Source organism: Eulemur rufifrons, chromosome 8, assembly GCF_041146395.1.
Source record: "Eulemur rufifrons isolate Redbay chromosome 8, OSU_ERuf_1, whole genome shotgun sequence".
In the NCBI taxonomy this organism is placed as follows: Eukaryota; Metazoa; Chordata; class Mammalia; order Primates; family Lemuridae; genus Eulemur; species Eulemur rufifrons.
This window is the reverse complement of record NC_090990.1, coordinates 17,943,369-17,954,694: the sequence shown is the minus strand read 5'-3', so window position 1 is coordinate 17,954,694 and position 11,326 is coordinate 17,943,369. Positions and strand designations below refer to the sequence as shown.

General features: G+C 42.5%; 1 non-coding gene across 1 annotated transcript; it reads left to right on the top strand.

The window, feature by feature from the left end:
- Positions 1–9,059: 9,059 nt before the first annotated feature.
- Positions 9,060–9,272, top strand: LOC138390957 (small nucleolar RNA U3). Its single transcript, XR_011234616.1, has one exon. It is a non-coding gene; the product is annotated as a small nucleolar RNA U3 (small nucleolar RNA).
- Positions 9,273–11,326: the final 2,054 nt, after the last annotated feature.

Here is an 11,326-nt window from a genome sequence, read left to right as displayed (position 1 = left end):
ATATACCACAGTTCTTGCCATGTAGGCTTCTCCTATGCAGCTGTCACGAAGGTGACAGGGAGAGTCTCTAGCTCTAGACTGCTAAGAAACAGTGTTATATAACTTACTATTATATGTGATGGGGGTGACATGCCATCACCTTTGCCATATTCTATGGTTAGAAGCAAGACACAGATCCCACTTGCACTCAAGAGGAAGGGCTCACACAAGGCATGAATACCAGGAGGCAGGAATCATTGGGGGTTGCCTTAGGGTCTCTTCATCAAGCTGAGGTTACTGTTAGACATAAGGAAAAGTATAAGAATAAGTAAAGTGTTATAGAAGTTAAAAACGAAGAAAAAGAAAAAAAAGGAAAAGCAGGCCAAGTGAGGTGGCCCACGCCTGTAATCCTAGCACTCTGGGAGGCCGAGGTGGGTGGATCGTTTGCACTCAGGAGTTGGAGACCAGCCTGAGCAAGACCAAGACCCCGTCTCTACTAAAAAAATAAAAAGAAATTAGCTGGACAGCTAAAAATATATAGAAAAAATTAGCCACCAAGGCAGTAGGATTGCTTGAGCCCAGGAATCTGAAGTTGCTGTGAGCTAGGCTGAAGCCATGGCACTCTAGCTCGGGCAACAGAGTGAGACTCTGCCTCAAAAAAAAAAAAAAAAAAAAATTAAAAAAAAATTTTTTTTAATTAGCTGGGTGTGGTGGCACATTCCTGTAGTCCCAGCTACTCAGGAGGCTGAGGCAGGAGGATCTACTTGAGCCCAAGAGTTTGAGGTTACAGAGAACTAGGATCACACCACTGCACTCCAGCCTGGGCAACAGAGTGAGACCCTGTCTCAAAAAACAAAAACAAACAAAACCAAAAAAAAACCACAATGGGGAGGAGTAGGAAGCCAACAACAATGACCTCGACAATCGCTATTTGGCATATATACCAAAGGCTGCCCAGCCAAGCCCTCCATGTCAAAGGTGAGCCCCACCTTGGAGCAAGCCACACTGTGAGTGTCCTCCCCTTTTGCTCCTTGATGGTGGAACAAAGTTACAAAACTAGGCAATCTGGTTCCGGTCCAGATTTCTGTTGTCCCACCTCAACTGGGTCCTCTTGCAACCCTAAACATTCTCTTGTTCCTCCTCATTTTACAGGACAAAGCTATCCTACTTGATTTTCAGTTTTCCTTCTCTATCTCATAATTCCTATTTGCATCTATCCTTTCTTCTTAGCAGATATGAGCCTCCTTCTGCCCATAGCCAACCCTCCACACATGTCCTCTCTCTCTTCCTGGTCATTGAGACTGTAAACACATGCTCAATTCTCTATCAGTTAAAAAACAAAACAAACCTAAAAAAACCAACAGAACTTTCCATGGTTGGCTATGTCCACTCTCTAGTTCAGGTTTATCTTTTTCGTTCTCATTAGGGTTATACTAAAGGGTAGCTACCACTTTCTTGTCACCTATGATTTCTTAACATTTTACAATTTGGCCTCTATCTACATCATTCCCTTAAAACTTCTTCTTCTCCTTCTTCTTTTTTTTTTTCTTTCTTTTTTTTTTTTTTTTTTTTGAGACAGAGTCTCACTCTCTTGCCTGGGCTAGCGTGCTATAGCATCAGCCTAGCTCACAGCAACCTCAAACTCCTGGGCTCAAGCAATCCTTCTGCCTCAGCCTCCCAAGTAGCTGGGACTACAGGCATGTGCCACCATGCCCGGCTAATTTTTCTATATATTTTTAGATGTCCAGCTAATTTCTATTTTTTTTTTTTTAGTAGAGACGGGGTCTCGCTCTTGCTCAGGCTGGTCTCGAACTGCTGAGCTCAAAGATCCGCCCACCTCGGCCTCCCAGAGTGCTAGGATTACAGGCGTGAGCCACCGCGCCCGGCCAGGATTTGAATCTTAAATGGGAGTATACCACTGTCCTTCGGGGCCACCTCCGAGCGGAGACGGTGGATGTATCCACCATCGTGTGGTGCCAATAGATTGCGCAGAACCATCTGTAAACCAGGCTGTAGTTTTCTCCTCTTTGGTCATAAGGAACTCCCCATGAGAAGGCAGTGCAGCAGGAGCTGGGGTCAAAGGAAAATTACCTGCTCATGCCTTCCAGACTGGCTTGAGCCTCATTTCTTTCTTTCCTTTTTTTTTTAAAAAATTCTATACCCATTTTACAGATGAAAGCCTCATTTCTTATATACCATTTGCACCTGGAGATAGATTTGCTGCTGTGCATGTCCAACCTCATGGTCTGGTGGGTAGAATGTCACCTAACTCATAATGGGAGGCTCAGGTCACATGGTGACTTAATACCTCATGGTTAATGGCTTTCAACCTCTACCAGGGCCTAGAAGCAAGCAAAAAGAGAATAGTTATCTGCACAAAAGGGTGTGTATTTACTCCATAATCCTGGAGGTTAGCACTGTGATTCACCTGTTGGTGCTTGCCAGGGGCCCCAGACAACATCCCTATTTGACATAAACACTTGGAGTATCATTGGATCTGCTGGCTCATAAGGTCCAAGTGAAGAGCAGCTTGTACTGCATCCTGGATTTATAGAATCTGGGACCCCCAAATACCTCTCTGAAGTAGCAGGCCCATGAATTTCTGTGTTTATCTTCCACCTTTTATTTTGCATGTTTTACTAAGGCATCTAAAGTGCTTGCTACTTTTGGCTTGCCAGACCCAATCAGCATAATGTCATCAGTGTAGTGATGTTGTGTTATATGCAATGTCAAAATAATCAAGATCCCTGTAAACGACATTGTGGCAGAGAACCAAAGAGTTGATGACCCTGAGACAAGACTGTGCAGGAGTACTTTGAGCCCTATCAGGTAAAAGCAAACTGCTTCTGGTGTTTCTTACAAATATAAAGGAAAAAAGTTATTTGCCAGGTCAATAGCTGAACAGCAAATGCCAGGAGCACTACCTACAACTAGAACAGCAGCTGTAATTGCAGCCATTGCCTGATTAAATTTGTGCTACTTTACGGTCATTCCCCAAGATCCAGTTGCGTTATTTACAGGCCAAATGTGAGTTAAATAGAAAAGTGATAGGTTGCACCACCTTAGCATCTTTCAAGTCTTTGATGATGACACTAATATCTGCAACTTCTCCAATAAATTAGTCAGCTAGGGCTGCCAGAACAGAATACACAGACTGTGGCTTGAACAACAGAAATTTATTTTCTCACAGTTCTGGAGGCTGGAAGTCCAAGATCAAGGTGTCAGCAGGGTTGGTTTATGGTGAGGCTTCTCTCTGGCTTGCAGACGACCACCTTCTTGCTGTGTCCTCACAGAGTCTTTTCTTTCTGTGTACGCACACTCCCGGTGTTTCTTCTTCTTATAAGGATCCCAGCCCTATTGCATTAGAGTACCACCCTTAGGACCTCATTTAACTTATTGCCTCCTGTAAGGCCCTGTCTCCAGATACAGTCACACTGGAGAGTTAGGGCTTCAATATATGAATTTGGTGGGGGGCGGGGGGGACACAATTCAGTCCGTAACACCCAGGTATGCAGTTTACTTCTGGGTTGCTACCCTCATAGAAAGGGGAATCTCTAGGGGCATCCACTTGGCCTTTCCTATTATAATGGCCCTTACTCTACAGTCAGAGACCCATACCCATGTTAATTGCTAAATATGTCCATTCTAATTATAAATTCAGGAACTGGGGAAATAACCCCAAGGTGTGTTCAGAGAGGTCACCAAGATCTCCTACTTTGACTGGTAGGCCACAGTGGCATTTTGAGTCCCAAGGAATTAGCATCAATGCAGAGCCCATGTTTAGTAATCCCCTAAATATCTGGATATTTCCTTTTCCCCACTGCACAGTTGCTTCTGTAGAGAGTCACAGGTGTCTATGAGGAAAAACTGAAGGAAAATTTACCATATATATTTTGGCATTGTTGCAGGGTTCTTTCTTAAGAGGAGTTGGCCTCCCTTTCAATCAAGGGGCTTTAGGTCTGTTCACTGACTTAGGTCTGGAAACTGGATGAGAGGCTGTGACTCTCCATTGTGGTGACTCACATCGTTATTTTTCGCCACTAGACTTCTCGACCACAAGACTCTACTGCTCATTGGGCACAGTGGTTCATGCCTGTAATCCTAGCACTGTAGGAGGCTGAGGCAGGAGGATCGCTTAAAGTCAGAGTTCGAGGCCAGCCTGAGCAAGAACAAGATTCCATCTTTACTAAAAATAGAAAAAATTAGCTGGGTGTGGTGGTACATGCCTGTAGTCTCAGCTACTTAGAAAGCTGATGCAGGAGGATCACTTGAGCCCAGGAGTTTGAGGTTGCTTTGAGGTAGGCTGACTCCACAGCACTCTAGCCCAGGTGACAGAGCAAGACTCTGTCTCAAAAAGGAAAAGAAAAAAAGAGAGAGCAAAAAAAGAAAATATTTAAAAGGGAAAAAAAAGACTCTATTGCTTTTGGCCAGGTGTGGTGGCTCACGTCTGTAATCCTAACACTCTGGGATGCTGAGGCAGGAGGATTGCTTGAGGTCAGCATTTCGAGATCAGCCTGAGCAAGAGCAAGATCCATTGCTACCATTTAAAATTTAACACACACACACACACACACACACACACTCTATTGCTCTTGATGGCCAATGTACTCACCTTGTCTTTGTCAGTTAAGCACTACTACTTGGCTCTGATATGCTGAGATCCTGTCATCTCTACTGAAACTAGGGAGCCTATCCCACTGGCAGAATCTCTAGCCACCTTTCCTGAATTACAGAGGAGAGTCCCCACAGAGCTTTTCAAGGGTGCAGATGCTCCCTTCCCCAATATATTTCTCAACGCTGCAGTGAACAGAGTGTCCTCTGGACCCTCATGGGGGACAAATAGGCTGTTTAGGTCACATATGATAAATCTGTTACAACATTCCTTTGAATTTCTTCCTCTCCACCATTCCAGTAAATTTCTCACATTTCAACCTTGTTAAACATGGGTACCACTAAGTCAAATTTTTAGTCAACCAACTGAGTAAACCATTACAGCCACTTGTAGCTGCATGAGGTAACACTTTAAATTCAGAATCCCTGACAAGTGCATAGACAGCAATGAACATGGCTCAGTCTAGTGCTGTATTTCATCCTCACAGGTCTGACACTCTAAGAATCCACTCCCACATGTATTCCCCAGATTTCTGTCTATATGTCAGCAAAATCTTGTAATTATTTTGGTGTACAAGTTATTTCCTTCTGAGTCAGATTTTGTACTTGCCCCCTTGGAGAATGCTGAGATTCGATCCTAGTTATGGGTCTCGTGGCAACAAGGGGTGGTTTGGGTGGATCTTCAGGAGAATGGCCTGTCTTTGCAAGGTGTATCTTCTGCTCCAGGAGAGGGTATTACAGAGCTTGCAAGCAAGGGAAGGCTGGTCTCCTCAGACACAAGTGAATAAGATCCTTCCACTGGCAAGAGAAGCTCAGAGAGAAATGAGAATCTAAGATTTTCAGATTTGTCTGAGTCAAATAAGATGGCCCCATGCCAAGTTTTAGGGTCCTACTCCTTCCCAATCACAGGAAAGACTTAGTTAAACTGTGAATTTGATGATGTAATTCTCCAACATGCACAATTTTCGTGTTTTATTTGCAGCAAATCAGTCTGGTAGCTACAAGAAATAAGAGATTCTTTTATGGCTATCATGGAAGCTCTACAGTTCTCTGACCACGACTTGAGCTGAGAGTTTAAAGACTTGAGCTTGTCATTTTCTTTCTGCAAGGACTGTGATGCAACTGAAAGAATCTGTCCCATACTATAGTCCCCATGATTATTGTCACTGCCATAACAGTCAACTGTGACAACCACTTGGGCCCCCAAGGCACTTGCTTTACTTGGCACTTGCTTTAGTTGGCACTTCATCACAAATAACCACAGGTGATAATTTGATTAACTATGATTCCACAGCATGCCATGGATTGGCAGCATCACATTTCTCATTGGCAAAGAGCTTAGAACATTCAAACCTAGTGACACAACCACGCCAGTTCTCTAACCCCATCTTTTGGGATCTATTTCCTGGGACCATTTCAAGTACCAATTTCTGTATCAGTTAGGGTGCAGAAACCACCCCAGTCATTAAGACAGAAACCACACCAGTTATTGACAGAATTTAATATAAAGAATGGTTAGAATGATTAACTAAGTATAGTTGTTAACTAGATAACCATAGAGGCAAAAAGAAAACTCTGAGATATCACGGAGGCAGCAACAGACAGCAGGAAGCACCTGTAATTCCTAGGGCTAGGAGAACAAAGGAAAGAGTTTGGAATTACTAAAACTTAGAAACTTAGAGGAGGGGCCCTGCAGAGCCGAAACTGAGACCTCTAAGTATGATGCTGGTATCTAGTCTCTGAGCTTGGAGGAGGAACCCAGACCTCTGAGGAAGTATACTACCCAGCTGGTGCTGGTATCTCGAGTGGGACAGAATGGAGCTGGTACTGCAGTTGTTGGGAAAAGCTGCAAAGTGGATTCAGGTGCTGCTACAGGCAGGCCTTGCTGCTGCTGGGGTGCAGGAGTGTTTCTAGAGTGACCCTCACTGGACTAGGAAGCAAACAAGAGAGTCCCTTCTTCCTCTGGCCTGATGATCTCCCTCTGGTAGCCCTTATTGGCAGAGCCAAACATAGAGCCTACTGACCAAACAAAAATATGATTTGCGGAGCCCCAGCCAGTATTTCATGGTAGCGACTAGAAGGGTAGGGCCAGGTGTGGTGGCTCACTCCTGTAATGCCAGCACTTTGAGAGGCCAAGGCAGGATGATCATTTGAGACCAGGAGTTCAAGAACATCCTGGGCAACATAGCAGAACCCCGTCTTTACTAAAAATAGAAAAATTAGCCTGGTGTGGTGACTCATGCATGTAGTCCCAGCTATTCTGAAGCTTGAGCCTGGGCACCAGGTATGGAGGTTACAGTGAGCTATGATCATGCCACTGCACTCTAGCCTGGGCAACAGAGCAAGACCTTGTCTCAAAAAAGAAAGAAAGAAAAGAAAAAGAAAAAAAAAGAAAGAGAGAGAGCCGGGCGCGGTAGCTCATGCTTATACTCCTAGCACTCTGGGAGGCCAAGGTGGGCAGATCGTTTGAGCTCAGGAGTTCAAGACTAGCCTGAGCAAGAGCAAGATCCTGTCTCTACTAAAAATAGAAAGAAATTAGCTGGACAACTAAAAAATATATATATACAAAAATTAGCCGGGCATGGTGGCACATGCCTGTAGTCCCAGCTACTCGGGAGGCTGAGGCAGAAGGATTGCTTAAGCCCAGGAGTTTGAGGTTGCTGTGAGCTAGGCTGACGCCATGCCACTCTAGCCCAGGCAACAGAATGAGACTCTGTCTCAAAAAAAAAAAAAAAAAAAAAAAGTTTACAAAAAGAGAGAGAGAATAGAAGGGCAGGTTTGGAGCTGAGGGACAATAACTTATTAACTAGCACAGACGTCTTTATAAAGTATTCCAAGAAAGAAGCGAGCGTAGGTGAGAATTAGCTGGTTTTCTTTTCTTTTCTTTTTTATTGCTGGGTTGAATGGTAAATGAGCCGGTTTTCAAGCAGAGATGGAAGGTATATAAAGTCCAGAGATCATGGGCCTTTCAGGGTTGGAAAAGCTGACCACTTCTGGACAACAAATAGCACAAGGTAAAACAGAAAAGGTCTGGAACAACATGAGTTGAAAGATGTTATCATCTCTAAAGCAAACATCAAGTTATCAGTGTGGTCTTCCTACTTATTATTTCACATGGCTTCAACGTGGCCACCCATTAAGGGTAAGGCAAGCAGGTGACAAAGCAAATAAATACTGTCAGAATACTGACCCAGATATTTGGTCAAACATTATTCAAGATGTTTCTGTGATGTTTTAGATGAGATTAATCTTTAAATCAGTAGACTTTGAAAAACAGATTATCCTCCATAATGAAGGTGGGCCTCATCCAATCAGTTGAAGGCCTTAATAGAAAAAAGAATGACTCCCCAAAGAAGGAAGAAATTCTATCAGCAGACTGCTGTCAGACTCCAACTGCAACATCAACTCCCCCATGGGACCCCAAATAGCCAAAACAATTTTGAACAAGAACAAAGTTGGAAGTCTCACACTTCCTGATTTCAGAATTTACTACAAAGCTACAATAATCAAAATAATGTGGTATTGACCTACAGACAGCCATATAGGCCAATGGAATAAAATAGAGTCCAGAAATAAACCCTTGCATATATAGTCAAATATTAACAGCTAATAATTTTTTTTTGAGACAGAGTCTTGCTCTGTCACCCAGGCTAGAGTACCATGGCATCAGCCTAGCTCACAGCAACCTCAAACTCCTGGGCTCAAGCAAGCTTCCTGCCTCAGCCTCTTGAGTAGCTGGGCCTACAGGTGTGTGCCACCACGCCCAGCTAATTTTTTCTATTTTCGGTTGTCTGGCTAATTTTTTCTATTTTTATTTTTTTTATTTTTGGAGATAGACTCACTCTTTTGTCCTGGCTAGAGTGTCGTGGCATTAGCCTAGCTCATAGTAACCTCAAACTTCTGGGTTTAAGCAATCCTTCTGCCTCAGCCTCCCAAGTAGCTGGGACTACAGGCATATGCCACCATGCCCGGCTAATTTTTTCTATATATTTTTAGTTGTCCAGCTAATTTCTTTCTATTTCTTTAGTAGAGACAGGGTCTCACTCTTGCTCAGGCTGGTCTCGAACTCCTGACCTCAAGTGATCCTCCCATCTCGGCCTCCCAGAGTGCTAGGATTACAGGCGTGAGCCACCGCACCCGGCCAATTTTTTCTATTTTTAGTACAGAAGGGGTCTCACTCTAGCTCAGGCTGTGACAGCTAATAATTTTCGACCAGGATGCCAGGACCATTCAATGGGGAAAGTTCAGTCAAATGATGCTGGGAAAATTGGGTATCCACATGTAAAAGAATGAAATTGCAACCTTATCTTACAACATATACCAAAATTAACCCAAAATGGATCAAAGATCTAAACGTAAGAGCTGAAACGATAAAACTCTTAGAAGATAACTTCATGACAATTGGATTTGGCATGATTTCTTGGATATGACACCAAAATCACAGGCAACAAAAGAAAAGAAGATAAATTAAGAATATACTTTCAGGGATCATTTCTACAGTTTCTTATTAGAGAAATTTCTCTGAATGTATAGAGCACCAGAAACCACCAGAAGGAGGCGCAGCATTCTCTTCTGAGCGTGAAGCCTTCTCTTGGTGTTGCTTGGCTACAACAGCCATTTCCCATTGATAATCCTTCTCTACCTTCCAGGGAGTTAGAGGGAGAGGACACAGTCTGAGTGATTCCTTTTAAAAAAGAAAGAAAGGAAGAAAATAAGTGGGTAAGTTCAACTTCAACAAAACTAAAAACTTTTGTGCATCAAAGGACACTATCAACAGGGTGAAAAGGCAACCCACAGAATGGGAGAAAATATTTGCAAATCATATATCTGATAAGGGATTAATATCCAAAATATATAAAGCACTCCAACAGCTCAACAGAAAAACTAGACCCTGTTGAGCTTAAAAAAAAGAAACCCTCAAAATGGGCAAAGGACCTGAAGAGAGATTTCTCCAAAGATACACGAATGGCCAATAAGCACACGAAATCATGTTCAAGGCCACTAATCATCAAGGAAATGTAATTAAAACCAAAATGAAGTACCACTTCACACTGATAATAGCCAATAGGGTGGCTATTATTTTTTAAAATGACAGAAAATAACAAGTGTTTGTGAGGATATAGAGAAACTGGAACTCTTTTGCATTGCTGGTGGAAAACAGTATGGTAGTTCCTCAAAAAATTAAATTACAGAATTGCCGTATGCTTCAATAATTCTACTTCTGGCTATATACCCAAAAGAATGGAAATCAAGGATTTGAACATATATTTGTATACCCATGTTCATAACAGCATTATTCATAATGGCCACGAGGTGGAAGTTATCCGAGTGTTCACTGATGGATAAATGGATAAACAAGATGTGGTACAAAGGAATAATATTCAGTCTTAAAAATAAAGGAAATTCTGATACAAGCTACAATATGGATGAACCTTGAAGACATTATGAAATAATGTCTTAGGTCATAAGTGAAATAAGTCAGACACAAAAAGACAAATACTGTATGATGCCACTTATATATATGAGGTACCTAGAGTAGCCAAATTTATACAGACAGAAAGTTGAATGGTGGTTGCCAGGGGTTAGAAAGTAGGAGGAATGTAAAGTTATTGTTTAAGGGGTATGGAGTTTCGGTATCAGATGAAAGAGTTCTGGAGGTGGATGGTGGTGATGGTTGCACAACAATGTGAATGTACTTAAGCCACAGAACTGTTAATAACTGTTAAAATGGTAAATTTTATGTTATGTATATTTTACCACAACTTTTTAAATGGTTAAAAATGGCAAGTTTTATGTGTATGTTACCACATGCACACACACATAGAGACTTTAGGGCCCTATGCTTTCACCAGTAGGAAGTAGCTGATGAAAGCTGAGCATTCTCCAAGAAGTAGGTCATATTCCCCAAGGCCCACCTCAGATGTGGCCATGAAGGGTGTCAACAAGGAAAAGCATCCTGAGGCACATCCAGGAGCCCATGAAGAACAATGGATGGGGTCTAATCAAGGAAATTCCCTCAGCCCCAGGGAAGGCGGCTTTGATATGCCTGGCCAGCGGGAGTTCAGACCTGCTTTGGACCAGTTGCTGTTGAACCTCTTCCATGCTTTCCTTTTCTGGACGGGAGTTTATACTGACATTATCCTTTTCTGGCTCAACCAATATTTATTGGGTATGTTTGTGAAGTGCAGATAACTTGGTTTTTCAGTTCATAAATCAGCATAAGGAACCATATCTGAAGCTGATTAAGAGACTTTGAGCTGAATATAGTGACTAGATGAGATCTGGGGCTATTTCCCTTGGGAAGGAGTAAGTGTATTCTGTGAGGAGAAACAGGTATTTGACTCAGAAAGACTGTGACATACAAACATCTGTGTTTTCTTCTTGAACCCACAGCCAGGCTTCACTTCCCAATAGGGCTGCCAGATTTAGCAAATAAAAATACAGGATGTCCAGTTATATTTGAATTCCAGTAAACAATGAAGAAATTCTTAGTAGAAGTATGCCCCATGCAATATTTGGAACATAATTATACCAAAAAATTATTTGTCGTTTACCTGAAATGCAAATGTTAACTGGGCATGTTGTATTTTACCTGGGAACCCTACTTCCCACCTCCTTTGCAGTTAGATGTGGCCATGTGACTAAGTTCTAGACAGTGAAAATGATGTACATCTATTCTAGGCTGGCCTCTTAAAACCGCTCTGAAAGTAGATGACTCTAAGGACCCAGAAGAGGG